The sequence below is a fragment of the Neopsephotus bourkii genome, unplaced genomic scaffold (assembly GCF_033783945.1).
Source record: "Neopsephotus bourkii isolate Nb327-2 ecotype Australia unplaced genomic scaffold, CSIRO-AGI_Nbou_v1 NB_1184, whole genome shotgun sequence".
Taxonomy (NCBI): domain Eukaryota; kingdom Metazoa; phylum Chordata; class Aves; order Psittaciformes; family Psittacidae; genus Neopsephotus; species Neopsephotus bourkii.
The window spans coordinates 265,602-284,788 of NW_026901669.1; positions in this window are offsets into that span (position 1 = coordinate 265,602).

Sequence of the window (19,187 nt, forward strand, 5' to 3'; positions counted from 1 at the left end):
ACAATCGTCACCCCCTACCCCAGTTCCTCCTACCATTCAGAATGATTTATAACATGGAGCAATAGGGAGCCTGTGGTACTTGACAAGTATTCTTGCAAAGACAAAATCTCTCTCGTGTATGACCCTAGCAAGCCAACTAAATGCCACCTTTACATCTGCTCCTCTGATCAAACCCGTAGAGCTTATTGGAGATATGCGTAAGACCGTATGCAGTCCTGTCCCTTTTCTTGGAGGAGCTGCACAGCAAACCTGGCAATAATAAGGTGTATGCTCGCTACGTGTATACATGTACATATGCATAAACTTATACATGTGCATATATGCACATACCAATACACACAGGAGCATATTTGGAGAAAACAACTTCTGGGTATACAGAAACTTCATGAACTCCTCTGTAAATATGATGGCAGTCCTTTTTTCTTAAAAACTGCTTTTGACTGTGAGCTATCATGTTCACCACTAATTGATCACAAATTCTACTCTGCTTATTGCTGCTTTCTAGCTCCTCATTAAGGATGGCCTGAGCAGCCTAGTACTGTTTCCTGCAAAAATGCAGATTCCAAATCTGTGCTGCTGGCTGTCCTAATCCTAAGAACCCTAATGTTTTTCATCCTTTCAGCACATAAAAGAACACCAATCATGTGAGTGACTGCTGTTAGAGATTTCATTTTGAAGATGTGGCTGCTTACTCCCTCGCCTTCTCCTTTCCTCCGTTCAGGCCAAGCAACATAAGATTCTGATTTACTAATGAGAAACTGGAAGTCATTGAACAGCAGTCCTCACATGACAGATATAAGTCTTCCATTTCGGAAGCAGGACTGCATTTTAGCTGTTGGAACATTACAGGAGTAAAGAAGTCAAAATAACAGGAAAAGCTTTATGAAGAAAGTTTTAATTTATGTTTTGTTCATTCATTATTATTATAGATGAAAGATGGTGAAAATACATTGCCTTGTGTTTAAATTAGGTTAAATTTATATAATGGCATATCACACTTCAAGCCCAGCAAAAAGTTTACAATCTTGAATGCATTAATGCTCTGTAAAACATACAGACAGCACAATTAAAACCCCAGCCTCATTAGAATTCCAGCCTCTCCTGGCCTTTCTGAGAGCAGAAGAAACTCCTGTGTGTAACCATAAGAAAGTGTAAGCGCACTTGGAATTAAAAAGTCACAACTAATCACTAGAAAATGATGGTTTCAGAGGAATGTATTTAGAATATTATTTAGAACAAGCAAGTTACTAATGCTGTAAACCACCTCCATATCACCGTTAAAATATTTCTCTGAGTTTCTGTGCAGTAGATGGTGGGCTGCATGTGCCTGTTTTTTAATTAAGTTTAAAGACATTCTCACAGCAGCAAACTGTAGAAATGACACCAGCAGCATCACAGTGATTTTTGACAGTGATCCTGTATAGGATCACAGGTCCTACAACTGGGTCAGAGTAATTGCAGGCACAGCTACAGGTTGGGCAGAGAAGAGATTCAGAGCAGCCCTGCAGAGAAGGACTTGGGGGTGTTGGTCGATGAGAAAATGAACATGAGCCAGCTTCAGTGTGTGCTTGCAGCCCAGAAAGCCAACTGTATCCTGGGCTGCATCAAAAGGAGCGTGACCTGGCCCTCTACTCTGCTCTCCTGAGACCTCACCTGGAGTATCGTGTGCAGCTCTGGTGTCCTCAACATAAAAAGGACATGAAGGTGTTGGAGCAAGTGCAGAGGAGGGCCACGAGGATGATAAGGGGACTGGAGCACCTCCCATATGAAGACAGGCTGAGAAAGTTTGGGCTGTTCAGCCTGGAGAAGAGAAGAGAAGGCTGCGTGGAGACCTCATAGCAGCCTTCCAGTATGTGAAAGGGGGCCTATAGGGATGCTGGGGATGGACTCTTCATTAGGGACTGTAGTGCTAGGACAAGGGGTAACAGGTTAAAACTTGAACAGGGGAAGTTTAGATTGGATATAAGGAGGAAATTCTTTACTGTGAGGGTGGTGAGGCACCAGAATGAGTTTTCCAGGGAAGTTTTGAATACTCTATACCTGGGGGTGTTCAAAGCCAGGTTGGACAGAGCCTTGGGTGGCATGGTTTAGTGTGAGGTGTCCCTGCCCATGGCAGGAGGGTTGGAACTAGATGATCTTAAGGTCCTTTCCAACCCTAACTGTTCTATGATCCTGTGATTTACGCTGATCCGTAATGTAGGGGCATAGTTCAAAATGTTTGTTGTCAATCAGATAGTCATTCATGGAGGAGAAGAAATTGCACAGGCAGAGTATCACTTACTAAGATGAAAACTTGTTTCATGCATTAAGCATAAGTGCTCACCTTCTAGAAGTAAAATTAAGATCAAAGACTACTTAATAAACTATATATATATAAATTCAGACTTTCACTTTCCTCTTAAAATAAGGGAAAAGAGGATAATAGATAGTAGATATACTTTCAAAACAACACAAAATGACTTCATGTGGTTTATTCTGTTTTGACTTGTGCCTTGCTAGAAAGGTCCACAGATATCAGAACCCTGCTTAGCAAACAGCTGTTCCATTTATAAAGTCATCATAGCTACATCTAAAGTAATACACCACAGGGCAGGCAGTAATCAAAAATTTGTGCTTATTCCAGGAAAATGCAGTAAAATCTAATATGGATAAATGCTAATTTGTTATCAGGTTGTTGAATAATTGCCCTGCAATGGAATGATCATCTAGACACAGCTTATCTTCAAATTTGATAGCAAACAACTCTGAATACAGGAATAAAATTACAAGCATATCCAAGTAGAAATCTCAATAGAAAATGAAATGCATGAGTAAAATGATCAGCCCAAAAGGTGGCGGCATGGTAGTTCTTCCTGGCATCATCAAAATTAATGAAGAGGAAAATGCAGAGGAACAGAGGTAAATTCAGATGCTATCAGAAAGAGCTGAGCTGTATGCATGGACATTGCTATTTCCTATAAATAGCAGTGAGCCAAAATCTGGAGTGTTTGCTTACAGAATTTACCCTCAGTTGACCGGCAGAGGAGGATAGCCTCCATCATGAGCACAAGCACCAAAACGTATCAGATTACTTAGTTCTCATGTTTTGAATATGGGCACATCAGTTAAACTGATTTTCAGCCCTTCCTGTGCTTTGCAATTGATCCCAACTCACCTGCAAGCCATCCTTGTCTGACTGGAAGGTGCGGATACCCCCTCTTCTGGCCCTGATTCTGGAACCCTTTGGGTATACTGACTTTGCCTGGGATGAAGTTGATTTTCTTTGTCGCAGCTTGTATGTTGCTATGTTTTGTATTTGTGAGCAAAGGTGTTGATAATTGGTTTAGTTACTGCCAAGCAGTGCTTCCACAGCTCCAAGGCCCATGCTGTTTCTCACATTTTTCCAACTGTGAGCAGGCTGGGTATGCACAAGCAAGAAGCTGGGAGTGAGCACAGCTGGGATAGATGACCCCCGCTGACCAAAGGGATATTCCATGTCATATGTCTTCATGTTCAGGACTGAAAGCTGGGGGAAGAAGGAGGAGGGAACATTTGGAATCACACTGTTTGTCTTCTCAAGTAACTGTTGTGTGTGATGGAGCTCTGCTTTCCTGAGATAGCTGAACACCTACCTGACCACAGCAAGTGGTAAATTAATTCGTTGTTTTGTTTTGCTTGTGAGTGAGGCTTTTGCTTTACCTATTAAATGTCTTTATCTCAACCCATGAGTTTTCTCACTTTAACCCTTCTGATTTTCTCCCACATCCCTCTGGGTGGGAGTGAGCAAGGGGCTGTGTAGGGGTTAGCTGCCTGATGGGGTTAACCCATAGCAATCTGCCAACACTAAGCTCTGGCCATTGTATCTGAAGAGGGGGCTGTCTTTCAGATAAAACAGAAACTAAAAGCTGTTGGACACGGACATACGCTTTTTTCCTCATGTTGCTTATTTTAGCTTTTAAGGCAGCCCTATGGTTTCAGAGCAGATACTGTGACTGTTGTCTGCTGCCAGTTGTGGAACCACAGTGACAGTTTGGCAAACCATTGGTCTCTGGTTCTTCAAGCAACTTCAGGGTGTTTTCCTGGGTAAAAAAACATGTTCAAACTCCAAAGCAGCATTCTCTCTTGCTTCTCCTGGCAGAGAGTGGTACACGTTTGACATCTGCTTCACCCAGTCTTATTAGTTCAATTCCTTTGCCTGTGCAGGGGACCCTGAAGTCTAGCATGTGTGGCACAGTGATCTGCTGAACCTTTAGGCTGAGTATGAGAGTTAAAGAAAATTCCACAAGTAGCCTCATACACCTAATGAAATTGTCTACTCATGACTGACTGAGTGGGCTTTATACCCTCTCATTACATTTGTTCAAAAGTAAAAGATTTACCTGGAAATGCTTAATGCCTGCATGACTCAGGTATCAAAGTTCTGTTCCGGAAAAGTTGAGGGCCAGATCTTCAGAGGCAGATGTGTGCCAAGCTGTCATAGGTTTGAGCAGGAGTTAGGTACCACTGGCTAGGATTTCAAAAGTTGAATGCACAGCATTAAAATTAGACTTTTAGATCTAATTTTTAGCTCACAGGACTCTCTGAAATTCCATTTTCAAACTGAGAAAGTAATGTTCTACTTCTCTTTTCCACAGCTATCTATTAGGTTTCAGTATTTTGAAAACTGTATACCCATTTCAGCAAAAATATAGTTAAATGTTTACCATCACGAAGTCTTGCGTTAATGAGCTCTAAAAAATAGAACCAATAATGTTAATTAACATATTTAATGTTTTTAAACAGATCTAAATGTCAAGGCGTGATTAAACTGTTAGTAACAAAAGTCTTCAAAATAAACAGTGCTAAACTTTGGGAACAGGTCTTTAGCTCATCATCTTCATTACAAGTGCTGTCAGCCCATTACTGACCTTTCCTCTGTCCCTGAACAGAAGTACATTGGACTGTGCAATGGCCCTGTACATTCCTTTGGCAGCATTCAGAAGTACAGTGTAGTACTCGCTGTTATCCTGAGATTATAGATGAGGTTTTTATCCATAAACCTTACCCATCTCACATGATGGACCTACTCTGGCTGTGAACTGTGATTTCCCCAGCCCCCCCTGCCCTTTTAAAAATGCTTAAGCAACCATGTCTGTCAATTTTGGTCACAGTTACATAAAACCTCACTTTGCTTGCTAAAAATATGAAGTATTTGGTGCAAAATATTTCCATCTTCTTAATCAGCCCAGATACTTTACAACTTCAATGAACACAGGATATCTTTGTGGCATTCAGCTAGTCAACTGGCTGAAGAAGCTGTGCAAAGCATTCTGCACTCCATCACCTACACACTTCTTATTAAGGATCAGCTTTGACTGCACTGATAGAATTTCCCTTGGCACCAGGTACATCCCATTCAATTTATTTCCTTTTCTGGCTTCTGCCATGTTTTAAATACCTGATGGTGGTTACAGAAGGACACTGTGTGTGCTCGCCATTCCCAACACACAAAAAACTGTTGTGCCTCCCTTTGTGGACATGTGCGTCTCCTCAAATGGGATAGTTCAGTAAATGAAATGTTACTAAATGGGAGGCTGAATTTGAAATATTATCAAGCATATAGATACTCCTATAGATAGGAGTATGTAAAGCCATCATATGTTCCTTTATTGTGGTCAGAATTTAGCTGAACCATTTAGCCCTTTATGGCTACCTTTTCCTCATCAGTAGAATAGAAATACATTGTGTGTGCCTGTGAATTATACCTTACACAGCTCTTTTGAAGCCTCACCATTATTTGTCTGTGTGCTGTAGTAATAGAAACAAAGATGCTCAGTGCATGGCAATTCACAACCGCCTGTGGTTCATGGTAAGTGCAACCAATCAGAACACCAAAGACTGGGCTAAACCACAAACTTGTTTAACACAGTGTGCCTGGTAAGCTGAAGGTTTGCCTTGAGCAAAAAATAGTTGTGATTTGCCAGTGTTATACAGTAAATCAGTTCTTAGAATATATGTTGCCAATGCTGGTCTGTGTATTAGAAGTAGTACACAGAATGCAACAGCAAACTGCAAAGAGGGCTTAACGGTTGGAGCAGTGTTCTACCTGAGCCTAACATCACCCACAAGATAGCATGGCTACCTGGAATGCTCCTTCACTTCATTAGTGGTTACAATCATTCTACTGTCAGTATTCAGTGAAAAAAAAAAAAAAAAAAGTGGGATATTTTGGCTCAGATTTTAAACACTTGATTAACTTCAGAAGTATATTAAAATATTTCTCTGTCAATAGCTATATGGCAGTATTTTCACAGAAAATGTCTCAGCATAAAAGAACAACTGCAGCAAGTGCATATACAAATTAGGCATGCAGCAACACTTCTAGCTCACTTAAAATGCAGGTCCAGCACAATGTGTTTCTCTGTCTCCTGACATTCTTGGTGCAAAATGAAATGCAAACTGGTAGTTATCTTTATGAACTAATCCCCATTGTTCTTGTGTTCCCATTGCCATTACACTGTTTAACACTGGATGTCTGCAGAGCAGTCAGCTAGACATGGCTGCAGGTCTAGTCCTTTTTAAAAAAGGTATGAATGCTGCAGCATCTATACAAACATTATAGACCTGGGTGCGCCATCTGCCATCTATAATAACTAGGAAGTTCTCAGTTATAATGGTCTCCCATAGCTGTTGTGTGCTTTGAAAGAATATTGTGACACTTTTTGCTCTCACACTGGGGACGGAGCACCTTGCTAGACCGTATTCTTTCTGTGAGGGTGAGGAGATACGAATCACTTTCTTCCGGCAGCAATTGCATCGTGCTCCACAAGTGGAAAGCAATAAAGGCATGGAAACCATGGGTTTAAAGCCAGGTGTATGCCCAGCATGCATCAGGAATGTGTGTGAGCAGACACAGTGCTACAGTCAGCACTGGCATCCTTTCACAGTGCTAGGGCAGATGGTGTCACTCACAGGGAGTTTGCGACTTTGCCAGAAAGCTTTCAGAATGCTCTGAGAACTGGACTGACATTGCCTTTGCATGGGACAGAAGTTCCCAGCTTCTGTGTCAGTGCATGGACCCCATGGCAGATGGATGCCCTGTTTTCCAAAGATGTGCTGGCCAGACCTGCTTTGTCTTCAGCAGCCCATGGAATCTCACCATTTCCCGATGCTAGGCTCTAGGGTAGGTGGTCCTAACCAGAGTCTGTGGAATCATGTTAGTGTCTACATTTTCCTGCTTCCACAAGACTAAACTGTAAAAAAGCCTGTTAGTATTTTCTCTTGTATGCACTATACCTGCAAGTTGCCTCTGTTACTATATTGTTTTGCAATGATGGAAAGTTGTCACAGTGAACAAGCCAAACTGTGAACTCAGTAAGTTTGAAAGCATACACCTCCAGTTTGAAATATGAATTTATCTTTTTGTGAATATTGTGACCAAAACAAATTCTTTGGCTTTCTATGAGCTTCTCACTGATCCCCGTATCTGAAGTCTGATCTGAGAAATTCCATTTACAGTAATTTTTCTGATTTAGGTCACCTAACTATGAGAAAGACGTGGTCATAGCTCTAGTGTTCTCCACAATGAATTAATAACTCATATGTAAGTCATGTCACAGAAACTTTTTGGACAAGAAAATCTTTCCTTTCCAAAGGGAAAATAAAAAGATGCCTACAACTGAATCACATGCACCAAATGAATGAAAATCTTACTCCTCGAAAAGGTGATCTGGGGTTTGTTTCAGCTAAAGGTTCCACTTTAATGAAGTATCAGAACTTGGAATCTCATGCTACGATGGCATAGCAACCATTAACACCTACTGGAGAAGCTGATTCTTTCTTTAAAAGTGCTCTAGCTCCACAGGTATGTTTATCTGCCTGCATCAATCATTTATCTCCTGTATCAGTCAAAACCATTGCAGTCTACTTGTCATTTACAGTGATAACATTTCCAGACTCTGGTTTCTTATTTCTTCCTTGGTGGCTGCAACCCACACAGCAGAGCTCCCCTCTTCATCTGAATCACTGTGTTCAAAGTGCTTAGTGATATTTTCTAACCTCAGATACATGTGGGAAGCTGGTGAGGGTCCTGTTAGCTGTTCCTGACTTTATCCTTCTAATTGTTTTAACACTGAAGCTGGAAAGCCATGCAGATGCTACCTTGTTAGCCCTTTAAGCATTTTTACCAAATATGACTATGTTCCTCATATGCACTGCCTGTAGAAATTTTGCCCTTAGCATTTCCTGATTGGAATTGAGGGTGACTGTCATTGTGACTAGGTTAACCATCTGTATGGTCCCAGTTTCTGCCTCAGAGCATCTAAGGGTAAAGCAGACAGCATTTGCTGTGGAGCAGTCTGCCACCAAGTAACTGCATTTACTGCTGTCATTGTAGAAGGAGCAAGTGGTTTAAGCACTTCAGGTACTCACTCCTTCAGCTGCAGGACACATACACACCCTTAGAAACATAGGCTTACCAAGATATAATGTTTGGAGGCTAATATTGCCCACTCTGACCTACAGCCTCTGGTCTGTCCAGCATGTTTGAGACAGCAGATTTTAGCATGGCAATTTGTAACTCCTCTTTACTTTTCCCACCCCTCTGGCTGCTAGAGAGCAGCCCTATCTCAGCACAGCCCCACAGAGTCACCTTGCTGTGTTGTAGGGTGTGTACAAGTACCCCTGTTCCTAATACTAAACTTTGAGTCGTGTTCATGATGAGGACGTTTGGTCCTTTTCCCCACCTAGATGCCACCAGTTCTAGGGGTGTTAACAGGGTTTGCTTGGTTAAATGTCCTGGTTTCAGCTCTCATAGAGTTAATTTCTTCCTAGTAGCTGAAACAGTGCTCTGTTATGGATTTAATCTGATAATAATGCTGATAATACACTGATGTTTTGGTTGTTGCTCAGTAGCACTTACCCTAATCAGAGTTGTTCAGTCTCTTATGCTCTGCCATTGAGGAGGGGTACAAGGGAGCAGAGACAGGACACCTGACTAAACTAGCCAAAGGGGTATTCCATACCACAGCACATCATGCCCAGTATAGAAACTGTGGGGGAGTTACCCAGAAGGCCCATATTGGTGCCTGGGTCAGGCTGGGTATTGGTTGGCAAGTGGTGAGCAACTGTATTGTGCAGCACTTGTGTTTATTGGGTTGTTTTTTTTCCTTTCCTCTTTTAGTTTTATATTCTCTTGTTATTTCATTGCTATTATTATTATAATGTTATTTCCCTTATCATTGTTATTATTATTGCTCTTATCATTATATTGTCCTTTAGTTGTTGGACTGTTCTTATATCAACCTGCAGGTTTACATTCCTTGATTCTCCTTCCTATCCTGACGGGGAAGGGAGGAAGAGGAAGGGTGAGCAAGCAGCTGTGTGTGCTGAGCTGCTGGCTGTGTTTAAACCAGAAGAGTAGGCTATCCTAAGTGATCTCTACAAATGTGGGCATTGGTTGTGGTACGGGCCTCCAATTTTGATTCTAAGCACTTATTCCAGTTTTCTAGCTGTGTACATTGTGTTTTATGCAACTTTTTATCTTTTATAATTGTTTTTTTCTCCCTTTCATGCTTTGTTCTTATGTGTCTCCTTCTACATTCTCCACTACTGCTTGCAAGCAACTTCCTAACAGACAACACAAGCCTGTTTTAGCCTTCCCTTTCCTTTATTCAGCTTTTAAGAACATTTCAATTTTTCAGGTTCATCCCAAATATCAGTGGTGTCAGTGCAGTGTTTTTCTATCCATGAAAAATTCCACACAGGATTTTTTCCATACCACTTTTTCAAATTCATCACCTAGCTTTTTCCAGCCTTTGTTACGATTCATAATGATGTGTACCCTCTTTAATGGCAGTCGTATTATCTGCAGCTGGCCTTTTCACTGCCCCTCCTGCAGAGCACAAGTACCTCTATTAGGCGCTTTTTTGCTAATAAAACCTTAGTTCAGAAGTCCCAGAATTGCTGGAACATTATCAACACTATAGATAACATTCATCCTCAGGACTAACATGTCCATGGTGACAATTACTGCAATAATGCAGTACTCTCTGGCTAGGTTACTTTAGGTATTCCCTAAGCTTCATGGGCACATTGCCCTATCGCATCTCCTTTCAGTTGCAGGAGTTTGTTGGTCAGTCGCAGTGGAAATATGCTGAAAGCACAGATGAGGGTGGGCACCCCTGTGAACCCTTCTGTGCTGTGGACGCCTTCTCTTGCAGCAAGAGTCCGTGGTACGATGTCTGACCCAGCATGCTCTGCAGTATGGAGCAACTGGGGCTCTGTCCTCAATTTGTATGTGAAATGTTAGTAAAGCTTAATATCTTTGTTTCTTTCTTTTTTGATATAAACTAAATATAAATAGAAATTCGTGCTTCCCACATCCCAAGAGATATTCTTGCACATCCCTGGAGTTCATTTTGGTGCAAAGTGTTTCCATTGGTGAACATTATGAGAACTAATGTTCCCACTTTGGTTTACTTGTATATGACTTTGTGCAAACTAGGAAACCTCTCCAATTAAATGAAAGATCTCAGATATCTTAGAATCTAAGCTTGATTTTTATAAGAAGTCATGCTATTGTTTGTGGATCAATTGGTCCTGTCTTGACTGGTGAAATAACAACCCAGTCTGTGATTCAGCTGCAAAACCAGGACAGGACAACTGGAAGGGGTTTCTTATTGAGACAGTTCATTTCCAGATGTTTGATACTCTACTTTCTGGGTACCTAGTGTGTCTATTTTATCTAGTCTATCCCTGGATAAACTAATAATATGAATATTATATAAATGTTATATTAATATTAGTATTATTAATAATAGTAGTAATAATAAAGTTCATATCTGCTATAACTGTATGTAATTCCTAGTATTATTATCTTAAATCTGAGTTTGTATTAATAGAAGGCTGACCTTCTGCTACTCTGTTTTCCCCAACAGGTGTAGAAATAAAACCATTTCTGCCTGACCCGAATCCCCCAAATAAACTAAATATTCATTCATGACCACACAGAATCTCAGATTTTAATGCCAGAGTGGCGTATGGTGCAGTAAAGGCTAACTTTTTTTAAGAGAATCACAGGTGTCTTGCTAGAGAGATTCTAGTTTTGAAGTGACCAAGGTCTGGTGGCAAATTCAGTGTGTCAAGCTTTGATATGCCTGCCATGGAATTCCATGGAAGGTAGTCCTCATTCCCTAAATGTACCATTAGGGACTGTTTCAAAGTCAGTTAACATCAATGAGAAATTATTTGTATGAGACTATTTGCCAGTGACTATATGACTCTGGCTTGCTTCAGTCCTATTAAATAGAAATTCATACAGTAAACTCCTGTATTGTCCTGGTCAAAGCTTCTCCATTCAAACAGGATTTTGACAGGGATCACGGATTTCACAGAACACAGAGGTTCACACTTGGAAGGAAAACAAATTTGAGAGATCTTCTGGTGATCTATCTATCTATCTATCTATCTATCTATCTATCTATCTGTCTATCAGGGAACTGATAATAAAAATGTAGTGCTGCAGTATGCTCTTACTTCCCACACATTCCTCCACCTTTCTCCTTTCACCTTGAGTGCCATTACACTCACCATCATAATTGTTTTCCACACCTATTTACAGTCTAAATCGGTATCTTCCCCCCCACTTGTAAAAAGCAATAGACTGCTTGGTAATGTAGTACTGTTATTCCATGACCAGCCATAGAAAAGAGATATTTTGGAGCAGCTTGTCAGACTACAGACAAGGAGTGGGGGTTGGGGTCCGTTCATCACATGTTACCTCTGCCCCTCCTTCTTCCTCAGGGGAGGACTCCTTACTCTTCCCCTGCTCTGGCATGAGCAGCAAAAGGCTGCTCCAAAATGGGTCCCCCATGGATCACAAGTCCTGCACCAAACCTGCTCCAACATGCGCTTATCTCTCCACAGGGCCACAGGTCCTGCCAGGAGCCTGCTCCAGCACAGGCTGCTCATGGGGTCAGCCTCCTTCAGGCACATCCCCCTGCTTCAGTAGGGGATCCTCTGCTGGCTACAGGTGGAGATCTGCTCCACCATGCACCTCCATGGGCTGCAGGTGGGTGATCAGGGGACTGGAGCACCTCCCATATGAAGACAGGCTGAGAAAGTTGGGGCTGTTCAGCCTGGAGAAGAGAAGGCTGCATGGAGACCTCATAGCAGCCTTCCAGTATCTGAAGGGGGCATATAGGGATGCTGGGGGTGGACTATTCATTAGGGACTGTAGTGGTAAGATAAGGGATACTGGGTTAAAACTTAAACAGGGGAAGTTTAGATTGGATATAAGGAGGAAGTTCTTTACTGTGAGGGTGGTGAGGCACTGGAATGGGTTGCCCAGGAAAGTTGTGAATGCTCCATCCCTCGTGGTGTTCAAGGCCAGGCTGGACAGAGCCCTGAGTGACATGGTTTAGTGTGAGGTATCCCTGCCCATGGGAGGGGGGCTGGAGCTAGATGTTCTTAAGGTCCTTTCCAACCCTAACTATTCTAAGGTTCTATGATCTACTCCACCATTGACCTCCATGGGTGGCAGGTTGATATCTGCTCCCCTGTGGACCTCCACGGGCTGCAGGTGTTTAACTGCTCCACCATATACCTCCACGGACCGCCGGTGGATATCTGCTACATTGTGGACCTTCATGGGCGGCAGGGGACATCCTGCCTCACTGTGATCTGCACTGTGGGCTTCAGGGTATTATCTGCTCTGGTACCCAGACACTTTTCTCCTTCTTAGTTGCTGTTGTGCAGCAGCTGTTATCTTTTCCTTACTGTTTATCACAAAGGTGCTACCACCATCACTGATTGGCTCAGGTCTGTCTTGGTCATGACTGGCCTTTGCTCCATTTGGCATTGGGGAAGCTTCTAGCAGCTTCTTATAGAAGCTGCTCCTGTCATTACCAAAACCTTGCCTGTGCCTATGATTCTATGGTTCTAATCCAATGGACTAGGATAGTTTTATTTTTAAAGTGCGTGCCATTGTCATACTGCAAGGTAGAAGACAGAGGAGTATGAGAAAAACAGTGACTAAGCTCGGCCACTGTGGCAAGACTATCTGCTCTTCAACAATGATAAGCCTTCCCAAAGTCCAAAACCATTTCAAATCCAGAATGGAGAACATGCCACCCCTGGGGTGTTGGAGGGAGAGGTCTACACAATCAGTTTGCCACGTGGACCAGGGAATTTTACTACCTCTTAGGTTAGCAAAGATTTGGCCTTCCTTGTAAAGCTTTCTGTTTTCTGCACATATTTCACATCTGGATATCAAGGCACATGTTTGTCAAGTTTTAAGTGGCCACCCTGGTATGTGCTTAAGGAAATCACCTGTAGCAGTAAGTCCTAATGATGCATACAGCTAGTAGGCTAATGAGTTCCATTTAGTGGAATCAGGGTCCACAGCATATTAATTCAAGCTAGCCAGTAATCTTTGGCACTGTGTTCGGTCAGCTTCCTTAGTATTAGCTTTTTGGTGGGTGGATACATGTACTGCTTGAAGGGAAGAACATAAAGCTATTTTTTTATATTTTTAACTAATATGGACATCCTGAAATGTCTCTTTTTCCGATCTTCTCTACTAGTCATGTCATTGCCAGTTTTCCAAGTCACTGCATGGCTCCAGCCAATACAGCATAGCAGTCAGTATGGACTGTGTTGGCTCCAGTTTAAATACTGTCACTGCATATTATACCACCCTTACCCCTCAATATCTCTTATCATCACTTGGCCACATATTACAGTAAAAATGAGTCTTTTTATTGTTCTCAACTGGTTATTTTAGTAGGGAAATCAGGCTACTGTCTAGCTGCTGATTTCACTAGAATTGCTTGTTGTTTATATCGCTTTCTGTTTGCTTACGTATAACTTGGGTTTGCATGGCAAGGTTTGGGTAATGACAGGAGCTACAGGGGCAGCTTCCCCAATGCCAAATGGAGCAAAGGCCAGTCATGACCAAGACAGACCTGAGCCAATCAGTGATGGTGGTAGCACCTTTGTGATAAACAGTAAGGAAAAGATAACAGCTGCTGCACAACAGCAACTAAGAAGGAGAAAAGTGTCTGGGTACCAGAGCAGATAATACCCTGAAGCCCACAGTGCAGATCACAGTGAGGCAGGATGTCCCCTGCCGCCCATGAAGGTCCACAATGTAGCAGATATCCACCGGCGGTCCGTGGAGGTATATGGTGGAGCAGTTAAACACCTGCAGCCCGTGGAGGTCCACAGGGGAGCAGATATCAACCTGCCACCCATGGAGGTCAATGGTGGAGTAGATCATAGAACCTTAGAATAGTTAGGGTTGGAAAGGACCTTAAGAACATCTAGTTCCAGCCCCCCTCCCATGGGCAGGGACACCTCACACTAAACCATGTCACTCAGGGCTCTGTCCAGCCTGGCCTTGAACACCACGAGGGATGGAGCATTCACAACTTTCCTAGGCAACCCATTCCAGTGCCTCACCACCCTCACAGTAAAGAACTTCCTCCTTATATCCAATCTAAACTTCCCCTGTTTAAGTTTTAACCCATCACCCCTTGTCCTATCACTACTGTCCCTAATGAAGAGTCCACCCCCAGCATCCCTATAGGCCCCCTTCAGATACTGGAAGGCTGCTATGAGGTCTCCATGCAGCCTTCTCTTCTCCAGGCTGAACAGCCCCAACTTTCTCAGCCTGTCCTCATTCAGGAGGTGCTCCAGTGCCCTGATCATCATCGTGGCCCTCCTCTGCACTCGTTCCAACAGTTCTATGTCCTGATGCTCTGAATCTCTTCTTTGCCCAGCCTGTAGCTGTGCCTGGGATTGCTCCAACCCAGGCGTAGGACCTTGCACTTGTCATGGTTAAACTTCATGAGGTTGGCATCAGCCCACCTCACAAGCGTGTTGAGGTCCCTCTGGATGGCATCCCTTCCCTCCAGCGTATCAGCCGAACCACACAGCTTGGTGTCATCGGCAAACTTACTGAGGGTGCCCTTGATGGATTAGAGCTCCAGTACAAACTGGGGACAAGGAGAGACAACAAGTATTGTCAGTGTGGCTTTCTCAAATTTTTTTTTGACAGCAGAGTGTCACAGCTTGCTTTCACATGAAGGGGTGTTTAGTACATCTAGAATTTACTGCCCCATGGGTGGAAGCACAGCCCTACCATTTGTCATGGACTAATCCAAGCTGCACTGGAACAGGGTGACCCCCTTGAACATCTACCACACATCAATGACAGCATCATGTGGGGCAGCAAAGCAGTGCTAGGGGCAGCAGGATTTTGGGGTGGGATTTTGGAATTTGATGTCTAAGGAATTGCGTAGCAGGAAACCAAGACATCTGCATTCTTTCAGTGTTGAGAAAACAGCCAGAGGCAGCAATTAAAGCAGAGCAGGGATAATGAGCAGCAGGACATGTGGGCTGCCTGGAGAGGAACAGAATCTAGTGCTCCTCTTTCCTAGCTTCCTTTATGAGATGGGGATCTCCTCTGCATCATACCTGTGCTGATGGCCAAGGGTTATGTCTGCTTCCCTTGTGTTGCAGGTGTTTTAGTATCTGTACCTCTCAGTTGAGCCTGAAGCCTCAAATTTCCCTGCTGAACTCTGCCCCATGGGGGAGCTGTGTCCCCAGGACAAAGAGATTCTGGGCAGGGTCATCTCCCGTATGAAGACAGAAGGACATGAGAACAGGCGGATGAAGATCACTGCCTGTGGGAGCAGCCCCACTTCTGGAAGAGTTTCCTCATGCCCTCTCCCTGTGTGGCCAAGCCGGGAACTTCAGTCATAGAATCAGAGTCACAGAATTAGCTGGGTTGGAAAAGACCTTCAGAATCATCAAGTTCAACCATTGCCCCAGCACTGACAAGGTCACCACTAAACCATGTCACTGAGGGCTTCATCTACACAGTTTGTGAACACTTCCAGGGATGGTGATTCCACCGCTGCCCTGGGCAGCCTGTTCCAATGACTGAACACCCTTTTAGAGAAGAAATTGTTCCTAATATCCAGTCTAAACCTCTCCTGGCACAGCTTGAGGCTGTTTCCTCTTGTACTATTGTGTGTTCCTTGGGAGTAGAGACCAGCCCCCTCCTGGCTCCATCCTCCTTTCAGGTAGTTCTAGAGAGCAGTAAGGTCCCCCCTCAGCCTTCTCTTCTCCAGACTAAACACCCCCAGTTCCCTCAGCCGTTCCTCATCACACCTGTGCTCCAGCCCTGCACCAACCTCGTTGCCCTTCTCTGGACCCGCTCCAGCACCCCAATGTCTCTGTTGTAGTGAGGGGCCCAGAACTGAACACAGGGTTTGAGTTGCGGCCTCACCAGTGCCCAGTACAGGGGCATGATCACTGCCCTGGCCCTGCTGGCCACACTATTGGTGACAGAGGCCTGGATGCTGTTGGCCTTCTTGGCTGCCTGGGCATGAGCTGGCTCGTGTTCAGCTCTGTCTTTTCTGTCCCTTCCCCTGCAGCCCTATGCCAGCTTAGAGAGTGTCAGCATTTTTGGGCAGAGCATGCAGCCAATACCCCCACTTTAGCCCCTCCACGCTCCTGGGGACTGCACCGTCTGACTGCCCTATCAAGACTGAACAGGCTGAAAGAAGATAAAATATATTAAAAGACAACATTTTTGTTCTTGCATCAAAACATGTACAGATATATGTATATTTTAATTTTTGAAAACTGAATCAAAATTATTTGATGTTCAGATCTAACCTATTCCAGTTGGTGGAGACGTTAATGGGATGTTAAGATAAAGGAAGGAAAGGAAATACGAAACTGGAGATCCAAACTGAAATGACCACCAGCAGGCAAAACTATTTCTGTTTTTTCTTCTTTCTCTTGTTGAAATAACCAGAATGCCTCAACTCAGTAACAAGAAAGAGCTCGAATGATGAACACTCAGTTAACATGGAGCATCAATTAAAAAAAAAATAATAAAAATCACTATAGTTCCTGCTGTAGCTGCTCCGGGTTTGGTTAATGCGCTCATTTAAAAGCAGAAAACCCCGTTTTGCACATGAAGCAGCCTCGTACTTCAGCCGCTGGGTGGCACAAGGCTATATCAAGTGAAGAAATTGAAGCCGTGAAGGATGGATTCACAGCGCATTAGTAGCCCCCCGTTGAAATAACACAAAAGCTTGCAGCTCTAGTGATCTCAGAATAGTGTGTGTTTTCAGGAAGGCTTTGGGCTTTGCAGAATGGTGAGGAATGAGTAGAGCTGTGCCTAAGACATCCACAACCAGCCTGCAGCTTATTTGGTGGTGTGGGGAAGGACTCTGTCCTGCAGGTGAGATGGTGATTAACACTATGTTGGCTGTTCTGTGTGTCCTAAGCCCTCTGATAACACTGTATTACATATTCTGCAAGCAACAGCAATCAAATAAAAAGAACTCAGAAAAAACAAGTCAAGAAGCTTGACAGTCAACCTTAATTTGCTTGATTTCAGTTCAGTCTCACATTTTTAAAATAACCAAGGTATGATTCCACTATCATTTGCTCAAAGTTGAATCAGCAGAAATCAAAGTAAAAAAGAAAAAAAGGGAGTTTATGACCTTTGGAAGAATGGTTCCAAAACAGAGGACTGCAAAGATGTTTTGGTGTTATGCAGGGAGAAAACGAGAAGGGCCTTAATTTGACTACTGCAGAACTTAATTTGGCTACTGCAGTAAAAGCCAGTATAATACGTTTCTGTAAGTACATCCAGTGAGCTGGAAGGCAGAGATGGGGAACAGAACGATACTCTCATAATCCAATAGGAAGGGGTTAGGGACCTGCTACACAACTTAGACACACACTGGTCTATGTGGCTGTATAGGTTTCACCCAAGGGTACTGAGGGAGCTGGCAGATGTGCTCACAGAGCCACTTTCAATCATTTATCAGCTGACTAACCAGGGAGGTCCCGTTTGACAGGAAGTTACTATATCTGATGCTCACCTGCAAGAAGAGCTGGTAGAAGGAGCAGGGAACTACAGGGCTGTCAGTAAGACTTCAGGGCTAGGGAAGGTCATAGAGCAGACCTCAAGTGCCATCATATGGCACATACAGAACAACCAGGCAATCAGGTCCAGTCAACATTGGTTTAAGAAGGGCAGATCCCGTTTGATTAACCCGATCTCCTTCTGTTAGAAGCCGATCTGTTAAGTAGACGAGGGATTCTGTGGATGTTGTTTACCTGCTCTTTAGTAAAGCCTTTGGCACTGTTTCCCACAGCATTCTCTTGACAAACTCGTTGCTCATGGGTTGGATGGGTGCACTCTTCACTGGGTATAAAACTGGCTGGATGGCCAGGCCCAGAGAGTTGTGGTGAATCGTGTTAAACCCAGTTGGTGTCCTGTTATAAGTGGCATTCCCCAGGGCTTAGTACTAGCACCAGTTTTATTTAATATCTTTATCAATGAGCTGGATGAGAGGGTAAAAGTGCGTACTCAGTTTTCAGATGAGACGAAATTAGGCAAGGAGGGTTGATCTGCTTGAGGGTAGGAAGACTCTGGATCTGGAAAGTCTGGCTGAACAGGGAGATATTGCTTGAACTCAGGAAAGAAAAAAGAATTTATCACCTGTGGAAGAAAGGACAGTTACCCCCTGAAAAGTATAGGGATGTTTTTAGGTTATGTAGAGAGAAAGTTAGGCGAAGGCACAGACAGAACTAAATCTGGCCACTGCCATGCAAGATGGTAAAAAGTACTTTTACAAATATATTAGCAATAAAAGGAGGGCCAAGGAGAACCTCCTTTCTCTACCTGATACTAGGGGAAGCCTAGTGACTGGGGATGAGGAAGCTTAATGCTGGGTATCCTCAGGGTACTCAAGTTTCCTGAGTTGGATGGCAGAGATGGGGAGCTGACTGAAGTCCCCATAATCCAGGAAGAAATGGTTAGAGACCTCCTGCTCCACTTAGATGTATGCAAATCTGTGGGCTGGATGGGTTACAAGCAAGAGTGCTGAAGGAGCTGGCAGAGGAGCTTGCTCAGCTACTCTTCATCAGCTATCAACAGTCCTGGTCTAGTGGGCAGGTCCCAGAAGATTGGAGGTTGGCCAATGTGATGCCTCTCTAAAAAAAAAGGGCAGGAAGGAAGATCTTGGAAACTACAGCCTGTCAGCCTGACCTCAGTGCTAGGGAAGGTCATGGAGCAGATGATTCTGAGATCATAAGGCACGTGCAGGAAAATGGAGGGATCAGGCCCAGTCAGCATGGGTTCATGAAGGGCAGGTAATGGACCAGCCTGTTCTTCTGTGATAAGGTGACCTATCTGG